We start from the raw sequence: 16,262 nt of genomic DNA on the forward strand, positions 1-16,262 counted from the left end.
ATTTTTTTGCTCCTCTCACTCTAGCAGTTGAGCTGCCTCACTCTAGCCCCAACATTCCGTCCCATACACACCCATTATAAACTCTGAAACGGGTGAAAAAACATCATGAAACTTAAACTGGAACTGAAGAAAAAGTATAATAGATATTGAAAAGATAAATACAAGTTGAATAGTTGAATGTCTTGTCTTCGTTTTAAAGTTTGAATGGTGGCTCTATGTCAACGTATGTGGAAGTAGTAAGAGTTTAAAAATGAGTAAGTTGAATGAGAATTTGAAGGGTCTCCCCATTGAAATACATGGGAAATTTTTGTTGAATAAAGTTGAATAAAATTAAAAATATAAATGTTAAAAATATGAAAAATAGAAGCAGTCATGTCCAAAAGAATAGGAATCTAACGGTGTTTGAATGGTTTTTCTAAGTTGAACGGTTTTGAAGGAGTTAGATGCCAAAAAACGTACGGAATATATAATAATAATAAAGATTCGAATAACAATACTGTGAATGCTTTTCAAGCATTCACACTAATAATAACTAGAAAGTGCATTTTCTGAAGAAACTGCAGTGTGAATGCTTGAATCTGAATGTATGCACTGAAATGAATTAATTGCTGAATTTTGAGTTAAAAATATTGAATGAGATTAAAAAAACAAAAACAAAAAAAACCCGAATTTAACCTGAAAACAAAGGTGCTGAACTGCTAAAAGCTGAAGGTTACACAGAAGAAGGAGTTGGAAAAAAACTGAAAATGTTTTAAATGTAAATTAGAAAACCCTAAGAAATGAGAAAAGAACATTTAGAGTCAGAAAACATCTGAATGAATATTAAAAGGTCATATTCTTTGAATCACTGAATGACTAAAATGTGATCCCTCCACTTTGATCCACACAGTTTAAAAAGTTTAAATGCCTGAGCTTTGAAAGATACGGTGTTGGAAAGAGAACAATAATGGCGACAATTTGAGGGTAAAATGATGGCTGTAACACTGTGGACACAGCAGCAGTTGAAAGAGAAGTGTTTAAGATGAATCTTGGCACAGTGGCAGGCAGAGCTCGTTAAGCAGGCAGGTGTGAGCCTGGTTGCTATAGTGACCGCACCCAATGGCTCCATACACACGTACACAGACATGCGCCTCACTTTTGCTGCTTAAAATGAACAGAAAAGTCAGGCCGAAACAAATCGTTCCCAAATGAAAAGTAAAAGTCGTATTGACAAAATTCTTTCACTGTGAGCGACAGCAATGTCTAGTCTACCAAATTCTCAGTTTTCATGTCTGTGGAGTTTATTATATGGACGTGGTGACAGTGGAAAGACACCATGCTCTTCTGATTTTCAAACGAACCTTCTGAGCCATTTTAACATTAGAGTCTATGGAAGAGTTGGAGGGAGGAGGCTGTGCATTGGTGACATTTACGAAAGAACCATAACACCTAGGACAATAGTAAACACATTGGATGAAAGAGGACAGCGATGGCTACGTTTTGAGGGTAAAATCATACCTGTAGAGCAAACGCTGCGGACACAGCAGCAGTTTTAAAAAAGATTTTAAGATTAATTTTTTTGCTCCTCTCACTCTAGCAGTTGAGCTGCCTCACTCTAGCCCCAACATTCCGTCCCATACACACCCATTATAAACTCTGAAACGGCTGAAAAAACATCATGAAACTTAAACTGGAACTGAAGAAAAAGTATAATAGATATTGAAAAGATAAATACAAGTTGAATAGTTGAATGTCTTGTCTTCGTTTTAAAGTTTGAATGGTGGCTCTATGTCAATGTATGTGGAAGTAGTAAGAGTTTAAAAATGAGTAAGTTGAATGAGAATTTGAAGGGTCTCCCCATTGAAATACATGGGAAATTTTTGTTGAATAAAGTTGAATAAAATTAAAAATATAAATGTTAGAAATGAGAAAAATAGAAGCAGTCATGTCCAAAATAATAGGAATCTAACGGTGTTTGAATGGTTTTTCTAAGTTGAACGGTTTTGAAGGAGTTAGATGCCAAAAAACGTACGGAAGATGATATAATAATAAAGATTAGAAGAACAATACTGTGAATGCTTTTCAAGCATTCACACTAATAACTAGAAAGTGCATTTTCTGAAGAAACTGCAGTGTGAATGCTTGAATCTGAATGTATGCACTGAAATGAATTAATTGCTGAATTTTGAGTTAAAAATATTGAATGAGATTAAAAAAAAAACAAAAAAAAAACGAATTTAACCTGAAAACAAAGGTGCTGAACTGCTAAAAGCTGAAGGTTACACAGAAGAAGGAGTTGGAAAAAAACTGAAAATGTTTTAAATGTAAATTAGAAAACCCTAAGAAATGAGAAAAGAACATTTAGAGTCAGAAAACATCTGAATGAATATTAAAAGGTCATATTCTTTGAATCACTGAATGACTCAAATGTGATCCCTCCACTTTGATCCACACAGTTTAAAAAGTTTAAATGCCTGAGCTTTGAAAGATACAGTGTTTGAAAGAGAACAATAATGGCGACAATTTGAGGGTAAAATGATGGCTGTAACACTGTGGACACAGCAGCAGTTGAAAGAGAAGTGCTTAAGATGAATCTTGGTACAGTGGCAGGCAGAGCTCGTTAAGCAGGCAGGTGTGAGCCTGGTTGCTATAGTGACCGCACCCAATGGCTCCATACACACGTACACAGACATGCGCCTCACTTTTGCTGCTTAAAATGAACAGAAAAGTCAGGCCGAAACAAATCGCTCCCAAATGAAAAGTAAAAGTCGTATTGACAAAATTCTTTCACCGTGAGCGACAGCAATGTCTAGTCTACCTAATTCTCAGTTTTCATGCCTGTGGAGCTTATTATATGGACGTGGTGACAGTGTAAAGACACCATGCTCTTCTGATTTTCAAACGAACCTTCTGAGCCATTTTAACATTAGAGTCTATGGAAGAGTTGGAGGGAGGAGGCTGTGCATTGGTGACATTTATGAAAGAACCATAACACCTAGGACAATAGTAAACACATTGGATGAAAGAGGACAGCCATGGCTACGTTTTGAGGGTAAAATCATACCTGTAGAGCAAACGCTGCGGACACAGCAGCAGTTTTAAAAAAGATTTTAAGATTAATTTTTTTGCTCCTCTCACTCTAGCAGTTGAGCTGCCTCACTCTAGCCCCAACATTCCGTCCCATACACACCCATTATAAACTCTGAAACGGGTGAAAAAACATCATGAAACTTAAACTGGAACTGAAGAAAAAGTATAATAGATATTGAAAAGATAAATACAAGTTGAATAGTTGAATGTCTTGTCTTCGTTTTAAAGTTTGAATGGTGGCTCTATGTCAATGTATGTGGAAGTAGTAAGAGTTTAAAAATGAATAAGTTGAATGAGAATTTGAAGGGTCTCCCCATTGAAATACATGGGAAATTTTGGGAAATTTTTTTTGAATAAAGTTGAATAAAATTAAAAATATAAATGTTAAAAATATGAAAAATAGAAGCAGTCATGTCCAAAAGAAGAGGAATCTAATGGTGTTTGAATGGTTTTTCTAAGTTGAACGGTTTTGAAGGAGTAGGAGTACAAAAAACGTACGGAATACAGAATAAAATATAATAATAATAATAAAGATTCGAATAACAATACTGTGAATGCTTTTCAAGCATTCACACTAATAATAATAAAGATTCGAATAACAATACTGTGAATGCTTTTCAAGCATTCACACTAATAACTAGAAAGTGCATTTTCTGAAGAAACTGCAGTGTGAATGCTTGAATCTGAATGTATGCATTGAAATGAAATAATTACTGAATTTATGTTAAAAATTTAGAATAAAATAAAAAAAAAACCCGAATTTAACCTGAAAACAAAAGTGCTGAACTGCTAAAAGCTGAAGGTTACACAGAAGAAGAAGTTGGGAAAAAGCTGAAAATGTTTTAATTGTAAATTAGAAAAACCTAAGAAATGAGAAAAGAACATTTAGAGTCAGAAAACATCTGAAAGAATATTAAAAGGTCATATTCTTTGAATCACTGAATGACTCAAATGTGATCCCTCCACTTTGATCCACACAGTTTAAAAAGTTTAAATGCCTGAGCTTTGAAAGATACGGTGTTGGAAAGAGAACAATAATGGCGACAATTTGAGGGTAAAATGATGGCTGTAACACTGTGGACACAGCAGCAGTTGAAAGAGAAGTGCTTAAGATGAATCTTGGTACAGTGGCAGGCAGAGCTCGTTAAGCAGGCAGGTGTGAGCCTGGTTGCTATAGTGACCGCACCCAATGGCTCCATACACACGTACACAGACATGCGCCTCACTTTTGCTGCTTAAAATGAACAGAAAAGTCAGGCCGAAACAAATCGCTCCCAAATGAAAAGTAAAAGTCGTATTGACAAAATTCTTTCACCGTGAGCGACAGCAATGTCTAGTCTACCTAATTCTCAGTTTTCATGCCTGTGGAGCTTATTATATGGACGTGGTGACAGTGGAAAGACACCATGCTCTTCTGATTTTCAAACGAACCTTCTGAGCCATTTTAACATTAGAGTCTATGGAAGAGTTGGAGGGAGGAGGCTGTGCATTGGTGACATTTATGAAAGAACCATAACACCTAGTACAATAGTAAACACATTGGATGAAAGAGGACAGCCATGGCTACGTTTTGAGGGTAAAATCATACCTGTAGAGCAAACGCTGCGGACACAGCAGCAGTTTTAAAAAAGATTTTAAGATTAATTTTTTTGCTCCTCTCACTCTAGCAGTTGAGCTGCCTCACTCTAGCCCCAACATTCCGTCCCATACACACCCATTATAAACTCTGAAACGGGTGAAAAAACATCATGAAACTTAAACTGGAACTGAAGAAAAAGTATAATAGATATTGAAAAGATAAATACAAGTTGAATAGTTGAATGTCTTGTCTTCGTTTTAAAGTTTGAATGGTGGCTCTATGTCAATGTATGTGGAAGTAGTAAGAGTTTAAAAATGAGTAAGTTGAATGAGGATTTGAAGGGTCTCCCCATTGAAATACATTATAAATTTTTGTTGAATAAAGTTGAATAAAATTAAAAATATAAATGTTAAAAATATGAAAAATAGAAGCAGTGTTGTCCAAAAGAATAGGAATCTAACGGTGTTTGAATGGTTTTTCTAAGTTGAACGGTTTTGAAGGAGTGAGATGCCAAAAAACGTACGGAATATATAATAATAACTAGAAAGTGCATTTTCTGAAGAAACTGCAGTGTGAATGCTTGAATCTGAATGTATGCACTGAAATGAATTAATTGCTGAATTTTGAGTTAAAAATATTGAATGAAATTAAAAAAAAACAAAAAAAAAGAAAACGAATTTAACCTGAAAACAAAGGTGCTGAACTGCTAAAAGCTGAAGGTTACACAGAAGGAGGAGTTGGAAAAAAACTGAAAATGCTTTAAATGTAAATTAGAAAACCCTAAGAAATGAGAAAAGAACATTTAGAGTCAGAAAACATCTGAAAGAATATTAAAAGGTCATATTCTTTGAATCACTGAATGACTCAAATGTGATCCCTCCACTTTGATCCACACAGTTTAAAAAGTTTAAATGCCTGAGCTTTGAAAGATACGGTGTTGGAAAGAGAACAATAATGGCGACAATTTGAGGGTAAAATGATGGCTGTAACACTGTGGACACAGCAGCAGTTGAAAGAGAAGTGTTTAAGATGAATCTTGGTACAGTGGCAGGCAGAGCTCGTTAAGCAGGCAGGTGTGAGCCTGGTTGCTATAGTGACCGCACCCAATGGCTCCATACACACGTACACAGACATGCGCCTCACTTTTGCTGCTTAAAATGAACAGAAAAGTCAGGCCGAAACAAATCGCTCCCAAATGAAAAGTAAAAGTCGTATTGACAAAATTCTTTCACCGTGAGCGACAGCAATGTCTAGTCTACCTAATTCTCAGTTTTCATGCCTGTGGAGCTTATTATATGGACGTGGTGACAGTGGAAAGACACCATGCTCTTCTGATTTTCAAACGAACCTTCTGAGCCATTTTAACATTAGAGTCTATGGAAGAGTTGGAGGGAGGAGGCTGTGCATTGGTGACATTTATGAAAGAACCATAACACCTAGTACAATAGTAAACACATTGGATGAAAGAGGACAGCCATGGCTACGTTTTGAGGGTAAAATCATACCTGTAGAGCAAACGCTGCGGACACAGCAGCAGTTTTAAAAAAGATTTTAAGATTAATTTTTTTGCTCCTCTCACTCTAGCAGTTGAGCTGCCTCACTCTAGCCCCAACATTCCGTCCCATACACACCCATTATAAACTCTGAAACGGGTGAAAAAACATCATGAAACTTAAACTGGAACTGAAGAAAAAGTATAATAGATATTGAAAAGATAAATACAAGTTGAATAGTTGAATGTCTTGTCTTCGTTTTAAAGTTTGAATGGTGGCTCTATGTCAATGTATGTGGAAGTAGTAAGAGTTTAAAAATGAGTAAGTTGAATGAGGATTTGAAGGGTCTCTCCATTGAAATACATTATAAATTTTTGTTAAATAAAGTTGAATAAAATTAAAAATATAAATGTTAAAAATGAGAAAAGTAGAAGCATTCATGTCCAAAAGAATAGGAATCTAACGGTGTTTGAATGGTTTTTCTAAGTTGAGCGGTTTTGAAGGAGTGAGATGCCAAAAAACGTACGGAATATATAATAATAATAATAATAATAATAATAATAATAAAGATTCGAATAACAATACTGTGAATGCTTTTCAAGCATTCACACTAATAATAATAAAGATTCGAATAACAATACTGTGAATGCTTTTCAAGCATTCACACTAATAATAACTAGAAAGTGCATTTTCTGAAGAAACTGCAGTGTGAATGCTTGAATCTGAATGTATGCACTGAAATGAATTAATTACTGAATTTAAGTTAAAAATCTTGAATGAGATTAAAAAAAAACCCGAATTTAACCTGAAAACAAAGGTGCTGAACTGCTAAAAGCTGAAGGTTACACAGAAGAAGAAGTTGGAAAAAAAGCTGAAAATGTTTTAATTGTAAATTAGAAAACCCTAAGAAATGAGAAAAGAACATTTAGAATCAGAAAACATCTGAAAGAATATTAAAAGGTCATATTCTTTGAATCACTGAATGACTAAAATGTGATCCCTCCACTTGGACCCACACAGTTTAAAAAGTTTACATCTCTGAGCTTTGAAAGACAAGATGTTGGAAAAAGAACAACGATGGCGACGTTTTGAGGGTAAAATGATGGCTTTAACACTGTGGACACAGCAGCAGTTGAAAGAGAAGTGTTTAAGATGAATCTTGGTACAGTGGCAGGCAGAGCTCGTTAAGCAGGCAGGTGTGAGCCTGGTTGCTATAGTGACCGCACCCAATGGCTCCATACACACGTACACAGACATGCACCTCACTTTTGCTGCTTAAAATGAACAGAAAAGTCAGGCCGAAACAAATCGTTCCCAAATGAAAAGTAAAAGTCGTATTGACAAAATTCTTTCACTGTGAGCGACGGCAATGTCTAGTCTACCAAATTCTCAGTTTTCATGTCTGTGGAGTTTATTATATGGACGTGGTGACAGTGGAAAGACACCATGCTCTTCTGATTTTCAAACGAACCTTCTGAGCCATTTTAACATTAGAGTCTATGGAAGAGTTGGAGGGAGGAGGCTGTGCATTGGTGACATTTATGAAAGAACCATAACACCTAGTACAATAGTAAACACATTGGATGAAAGAGGACAGCCATGGCTACGTTTTGAGGGTAAAATCATACCTGTAGAGCAAACGCTGCGGACACAGCAGCAGTTTTAAAAAAGATTTTAAGATTATTTTTTTTGCTCCTCTCACTCTAGCAGTTGAGCTGCCTCACTCTAGCCCCAACATTCCGTCCCATACACACCCATTATAAACTCTGAAACGGGTGAAAAAACATCATGAAACTTAAACTGGAACTGAAGAAAAAGTATAATAGATATTGAAAAGATAAATGCAAGTTGAATAGTTGAATGTCTTGTCTTCGTTTTAAAGTTTGAATGGTGGCTCTATGTCAATGTATGTGGAAGTAGTAAGAGTTTAAAAATGAGTAAGTTGAATGAGGATTTGAAGGGTCTCCCCATTGAAATACATTATAAATTTTTGTTGAATAAAGTTGAATAAAATTAAAAATATAAATGTTAAAAATATGAAAAATGGAAGCAGTGTTGTCCAAAAGAATAGGAATCTAACGGTGTTGGAATGGTTTTTCTAAGTTGAACGGTTTTGAAGGAGTAGGATTACAAAAAACGTACGGAATACAGAATAAAATATAATAATAATAATAATAACTAGAAAGTGCATTTTCTGAAGAAACTGCAGTGTGAATGCTTGAATCTGAATGTATGCACTGAAATGAATTAATTGCTGAATTTTGAGTTAAAAATATTGAATGAGATAAAAAAAAACCCAAAAAAAAAACCGAATTTAACCTGAAAACAAAGGTGCTGAACTGCTAAAAGCTGAAGGTTACACAGAAGAAGAAGTTGGAAAAAAACTGAAAATGTTTTAAATGTAAATTAGAAAACCCTAAGAAATGAGAAAAGAACATTTAGAGTCAGAAAACATCTGAATGAATTTTAAAAGGTCATATTCTTTGAATCACTGAATGACTAAAATGTGATCCCTCCACTTTGATCCACACAGTTTAAAAAGTTTAAATGCCTGAGCTTTGAAAGATACGGTGTTGGAAAGAGAACAATAATGGCGACAATTTGAGGGTAAAATGATGGCTGTAACACTGTGGACACAGCAGCAGTTGAAAGAGAAGTGCTTAAGATGAATCTTGGCAGAGTGGCAGGCAGAGCTCGTTAAGCAGGCAGGTGTGAGCCTGGTTGCTATAGTGACCGCACCCAATGGCTCCATACACACGTACACAGACATGCGCCTCACTTTTGCTGCTTAAAATGAACAGAAAAGTCAGGCCGAAACAAATCGCTCCCAAATGAAAAGTAAAAGTCGTATTGACAAAATTCTTTCACCGTGAGCGACAGCAATGTCTAGTCTACCTAATTCTCAGTTTTCATGCCTGTGGAGCTTATTATATGGACGTGGTGACAGTGGAAAGACACCATGCTCTTCTGATTTTCAAACGAACCTTCTGAGCCATTTTAACATTAGAGTCTATGGAAGAGTTGGAGGGAGGAGGCTGTGCATTGGTGACATTTATGAAAGAACCATAACACCTAGTACAATAGTAAACACATTGGATGAAAGAGGACAGCCATGGCTACGTTTTGAGGGTAAAATCATACCTGTAGAGCAAACGCTGTGGACACAGCAGCAGTTTTAAAAAAGATTTTAAGATTAATTTTTTTGCTCCTCTCACTCTAGCAGTTGAGCTGCCTCACTCTAGCCCCAACATTCCGTCCCATACACACCCATTATAAACTCTGAAACGGGTGAAAAAACATCATGAAACTTAAACTGGAACTGAAGAAAAAGTATAATAGATATTGAAAAGATAAATACAAGTTGAATAGTTGAATGTCTTGTCTTCGTTTTAAAGTTTGAATGGTGGCTCTATGTCAATGTATGTGGAAGTAGTAAGAGTTTAAAAATGAGTAAGTTGAATGAGGATTTGAAGGGTCTCCCCATTGAAATACATTATAAATTTTTGTTGAATAAAGTTGAATAAAATTAAAAATATAAATGTTAAAAATATGAAAAATAGAAGCAGTGTTGTCCAAAAGAATAGGAATCTAACGGTGTTTGAATGGTTTTTCTAAGTTGAACGGTTTTGAAGGAGTAGGCTTACAAAAAACGTACGGAATACAGAATAAAATATAATAATAATAAAGATTAGAATAACAATACTGTGAATGCTTTTCAAGCATTCACACTAACTAGAAAGTGCATTTTCTGAAGAAACTGCAGTGTGAATGCTTGAATCTGAATGTATGCACTGAAATGAATTAATTGCTGAATTTTGAGTTAAAAATATTGAATGAGATAAAAAACAAAACAAAAAAAAAAAACCGAATTTAACCTGAAAACAAAGGTGCTGAACTGCTAAAAGCTGAAGGTTACACAGAAGAAGAAGTTGGAAAAAAACTGAAAATGTTTTAAATGTAAATTAGAAAACCCTAAGAAATGAGAAAAGAACATTTAGAGTCAGAAAACATCTGAATGAATATTAAAAGGTCATATTCTTTGAATCACTGAATGACTAAAATGTGATCCCTCCACTTTGATCCACACAGTTTAAAAAGTTTAAATGCCTGAGCTTTCAAAGATACGGTGTTGGAAAGAGAACAATAATGGCGACAATTTGAGGGTAAAATGATGGCTGTAACACTGTGGACACAGCAGCAGTTGAAAGAGAAGTGCTTAAGATGAATCTTGGTACAGTGGCAGGCAGAGCTCGTTAAGCAGGCAGGTGTGAGCCTGGTTGCTATAGTGACCGCACCCAATGGCTCCATACACACGTACACAGACATGCGCCTCACTTTTGCTGCTTAAAATGAACAGAAAAGTCAGGCCGAAACAAATCGCTCCCAAATGAAAAGTAAAAGTCGTATTGACAAAATTCTTTCACCGTGAGCGACAGCAATGTCTAGTCTACCTAATTCTCAGTTTTCATGCCTGTGGAGCTTATTATATGGACGTGGTGACAGTGGAAAGACACCATGCTCTTCTGATTTTCAAACGAACCTTCTGAGCCATTTTAACATTAGAGTCTATGGAAGAGTTGGAGGGAGGAGGCTGTGCATTGGTGACATTTATGAAAGAACCATAACACCTAGTACAATAGTAAACACATTGGATGAAAGAGGACAGCCATGGCTACGTTTTGAGGGTAAAATCATACCTGTAGAGCAAACGCTGCGGACACAGCAGCAGTTTTAAAAAAGATTTTAAGATTAATTTTTTTGCTCCTCTCACTCTAGCAGTTGAGCTGCCTCACTCTAGCCCCAACATTCCGTCCCATACACACCCATTATAAACTCTGAAACGGGTGAAAAAACATCATGAAACTTAAACTGGAACTGAAGAAAAAGTATAATAGATATTGAAAAGATAAATACAAGTTGAATAGTTGAATGTCTTGTCTTCGTTTTAAAGTTTGAATGGTGGCTCTATGTCAATGTATGTGGAAGTAGTAAGAGTTTAAAAATGAGTAAGTTGAATGAGGATTTGAAGGGTCTCCCCATTGAAATACATTATAAATTTTTGTTGAATAAAGTTGAATAAAATTAAAAATATAAATGTTAAAAATATGAAAAATAGAAGCAGTGTTGTCCAAAAGAATAGGAATCTAACGGTGTTTGAATGGTTTTTCTAAGTTGAACGGTTTTGAAGGAGTAGGCTTACAAAAAACGTACGGAATACAGAATAAAATATAACTAGAAAGTGCATTTTCTGAAGAAACTGCAGTGTGAATGCTTGAATCTGAATGTATGCACTGAAATGAATTAATTGCTGAATTTTGAGTTAAAAATATTGAATGAGATTAAAAAAAAACAAAAAAAAAAAAACGAATTTAACCTGAAAACAAAGGTGCTGAACTGCTAAAAGCTGAAGGTTACACAGAAGAAGGAGTTGGAAAAAAACTGAAAATGTTTTAAATGTAAATTAGAAAACCCTAAGAAATGAGAAAAGAACATTTAGAGTCAGAAAACATCTGAATGAATATTAAAAGGTCATATTCTTTGAATCACTGAATGACTCAAATGTGATCCCTCCACTTTGATCCACACAGTTTAAAAAGTTTAAATGCCTGAGCTTTGAAAGATACGGTGTTGGAAAGAGAACAATAATGGCGACAATTTGAGGGTAAAATGATGGCTGTAACACTGTGGACACAGCAGCAGTTGAAAGAGAAGTGCTTAAGATGAATCTTGGTACAGTGGCAGGCAGAGCTCGTTAAGCAGGCAGGTGTGAGCCTGGTTGCTATAGTGACCGCACCCAATGGCTCCATACACACGTACACAGACATGCGCCTCACTTTTGCTGCTTAAAATGAACAGAAAAGTCAGGCCGAAACAAATCGTTCCCAAATGAAAAGTAAAAGTCGTATTGACAAAATTCTTTCACCGTGAGCGACAGCAGCTTCTAGTCTACCTAATTCTCAGTTTTCATGTCTGTGGAGTTTATTATATGGACGTGGTGACAGTGGAAAGACACCATGCTCTTCTGATTTTCAAACGAACCTTCTGAGCCATTTTAACATTAGAGTCTATGGAAGAGTTGGAGGGAGGAGGCTGTGCATTGGTGACATTTACGAAAGAACCATAACACCTAGGACAATAGTAAACACATTGGATGAAAGAGGACAGCCATGGCTACGTTTTGAGGGTAAAATCATACCTGTAGAGCAAACGCTGCGGACACAGCAGCAGTTTTAAAAAAGATTTTAAGATTAATTTTTTTGCTCCTCTCACTCTAGCAGTTGAGCTGCCTCACTCTAGCCCCAACATTCCGTCCCATACACACCCATTATAAACTCTGAAACGGGTGAAAAAACATCATGAAACTTAAACTGGAACTGAAGAAAAAGTATAATAGATATTGAAAAGATAAATACAAGTTGAATAGTTGAATGTCTTGTCTTCGTTTTAAAGTTTGAATGGTGGCTCTATGTCAATGTATGTGGAAGTAGTAAGAGTTTAAAAATGAGTAAGTTGAATGAGGATTTGAAGGGTCTCCCCATTGAAATACATTATAAATTTTTGTTGAATAAAGTTGAATAAAATTAAAAATATAAATGTTAAAAATATGAAAAATAGAAGCAGTGTTGTCCAAAAGAATAGGAATCTAACGGTGTTTGAATGGTTTTTCTAAGTTGAACGGTTTTGAAGGAGTAGGCTTACAAAAAACGTACGGAATACAGAATAAAATATAATAATAACTAGAAAGTGCATTTTCTGAAGAAACTGCAGTGTGAATGCTTGAATCTGAATGTATGCACTGAAATGAATTAATTACTGAATTTTGAGTTAAAAATATTGAATGAGATTAAAAAAAAAAAAAAAAAAACGAATTTAACCTGAAAACAAAGGTGCTGAACTGCTAAAAGCTGAAGGTTACACAGAAGGAGGAGTTGGAAAAAAACTGAAAATGTTTTAAATGTAAATTAGAAAACCTAAGAAATGAGAAAAGAACATTTAGAGTCAGAAAACATCTGAATGAATATTAAAAGGTCTTATTCTTTGAATCACTGAATGACTCAAATGTGATCCCTCCACTTTGATCCACACAGTTTAAAAAATTTAAAAGTGTGACCTTTAAAAGACACGGTGTTGGAAAGAGAACAACGATGGTGACGTTTTGAGGGTAAAATGATGGCTTTAACACTGTGGACACAGCAGCAGTTGAAAGAGAAGTGTTTAAGATGAATCTTGGCAGAGTGGCAGAGAGAGCTCGTTAAGCAGGCAGGTGTGAGCCTGGTTGCTATAGTGACCGCACCCAATGGCTCCATACACACGTACACAGACATGCACCTCACTTTTGCTGCTTAAAATGAACAGAAAAGTCAGGCCGAAACAAATCGTTCCCATATGAAAAGTACAAGTCGTATTGACGAAATTCTTTCACCGTGAGCGACAGCAGCTTCTAGTCTACTGAATTCTCAGTTTTCATGCCTGTGGAGTTTATTATATGGACGTGGTGACAGTGGAAAGACACCATGCTCTTCTGATTTTCAAACGAACCTTCTGAGCCATTTTAACATTAGAGTCTATGGAAGAGTTGGAGGGAGGAGGCTGTGCATTGGTGACATTTATGAAAGAACCATAACACCTAGTACAATAGTAAACACATTGGATGAAAGAGGACAGCGATGGCTACGTTTTGAGGGTAAAATCATACCTGTAGAGTAAACGCTGCGGACACAGCAGCAGTTTTAAAAAAGATTTTAAGATTAATTTTTTTGCTCCTCTCACTCTAGCAGTTGAGCTGTCTCACTCTAGCCCCAACATTCCGTCCCATACACACCCATTATAAATTTTGAAACGGGTGAAAAAACATCATGAAACTTAAACTGGAACTGAAGAAAAAGTATAATAGATATTGAAAAGATAAATACAAGTTGAATAGTTGAATGTCTTGTCTTCGTTTTAAAGTTTGAATGGTGGCTCTATGTCAATGTATGTGGAAGTAGTAAGAGTTTAAAAATGAGTAAGTTGAATGAGAATTTGAAGGGTCTCCCCATTGAAATACATGGGAAATTTTTGTTGAATAAAGTTGAATAAAATTAAAAATATAAATGTTAAAAATGAGAAAAATAGAAGCAGTCATGTCCAAAATAATAGGAATCTAACGATGTTTGAATGGTTTTTCTAAGTTGAACGGTTTTGAAGGAGTTAGATGCCAAAAAACGTACGGAATATGGAATAATAATAAAGATTTGAAGAACAATACTGTGAATGCTTTTCAAGCATTCACACTAATAAAGATTAGAATAACAATACTGTGAATGCTTTTCAAGCATTCACACTAATAACTAGAAAGTGCATTTTCTGAAGAAACTGCAGTGTGAATGCTTGAATCTGAATGTATGCACTGAAATGAATTAATTGCTGAATTTTGAGTTAAAAATATTGAATGAGATTAAAAAAAAACCAAAAAAAAAACCGAATTTAACCTGAAAACAAAGGTGCTGAACTGCTAAAAGCTGAAGGTTACACAGAAGAAGGAGTTGGAAAAAAGCTGAAAATGTTTTAATTGTAAATTAGAAAAACCTAAGAAATGAGAAAAGAACATTTAGAGTCAGAAAACATCTGAAAGAATATTAAAAGGTCATATTCTTTGAATCACTGAATGAAGAAAATGTGATCCCTCCACTTGGACCCACACAGTTTAAAAAGTTTACATCTCTGAGCTTTGAAAGACAAGATGTTGGAAAAAGAACAACGATGGCGACGTTTTGAGGGTAAAATGATGGCTTTAACACTGTGGACACAGCAGCAGTTGAAAGAGAAGTGTTTAAGATGAATTTTGGCAGAGTGGCAGGCAGAGCTCGTTAAGCAGGCAGGTGTGAGCCTGGTTGCTATAGTGACCGCACCCAATGGCTCCATACACACGTACACAGACATGCACCTCACTTTTGCTGCTTAAAATGAACAGAAAAGTCAGGCCGAAACAAATCGTTCCCAAATGAAAAGTAAAAGTCGTATTGACAAAATTCTTTCACTGTGAGCGACAGCAATGTCTAGTCTACTGAATTCTCAGTTTTCATGTCTGTGGAGTTTATTATATGGACGTGGTGACAGTGTAAAGACACCATGCTCTTCTGATTTTCAAACGAACCTTCTGAGCCATTTTAACATTAGAGTCTATGGAAGAGTTGGAGGGAGGAGGCTGTGCATTGGTGACATTTATGAAAGAACCATAACACCTAGGACAATAGTAAACACATTGGATGAAAGAGGACAGCCATGGCTACGTTTTGAGGGTAAAATCATACCTGTAGAGCAAACGCTGTGGACACAGCAGCAGTTTTAAAAAAGATTTTAAGATTAATTTTTTTGCTCCTCTCACTCTAGCAGTTGAGCTGCCTCACTCTAGCCCCAACATTCCGTCCCATACACACCCATTATAAACTCTGAAACGGGTGAAAAAACATCATGAAACTTAAACTGGAACTGAAGAAAAAGTATAATAGATATTGAAAAGATAAATACAAGTTGAATAGTTGAATGTCTTGTCTTCGTTTTAAAGTTTGAATGGTGGCTCTATGTCAATGTATGTGGAAGTAGTAAGAGTTTAAAAATGAGTAAGTTGAATGAGGATTTGAAGGGTCTCCCCATTGAAATACATTATAAATTTTTGTTGAATAAAGTTGAATAAAATTAAAAATATAAATGTTAAAAATATGAAAAATGGAAGCAGTGTTGTCCAAAAGAATAGGAATCTAACGGTGTTGGAATGGTTTTTCTAAGTTGAACGGTTTTGAAGGAGTAGGATTACAAAAAACGTACGGAATACAGAATAAAATATAATAATAATAATAATAATAATAATAATAAAGATTAGAAGAACAATACTGTGAATGCTTTTCAAGCATTCACACTAATAATAAAGATTAGAATAACAATACTGTGAATGCTTTTCAAGCATTCACACTAACTAGAAAGTGCATTTTCTGAAGAAACTGCAGTGTGAATGCTTGAATCTGAATGTATGCACTGAAATGAATTAATTGCTGAATTTTGAGTTAAAAATATTGAATGAGATAAAAAAAAAAAGTCCGAATTTAACCTGAAAACAAAAGTGCTGAACTTCTAAAAGCTGA

At 35.4% G+C, this 16,262-nt stretch overlaps 1 protein-coding gene across 1 annotated transcript in view; it reads left to right on the plus strand.

The window, feature by feature from the left end:
- The window catches only part of npffr2a (neuropeptide FF receptor 2a), an 85,524-nt gene that overhangs the window by 23,555 nt on the left and 45,707 nt on the right, over positions 1-16,262 (plus strand). The window lies entirely within an intron of this gene.

The sequence above is a fragment of the Astatotilapia calliptera genome, chromosome 12, assembly GCF_964374335.1.
Source record: "Astatotilapia calliptera chromosome 12, fAstCal68.1, whole genome shotgun sequence".
Classification (NCBI taxonomy): Eukaryota; Metazoa; Chordata; class Actinopteri; order Cichliformes; family Cichlidae; genus Astatotilapia; species Astatotilapia calliptera.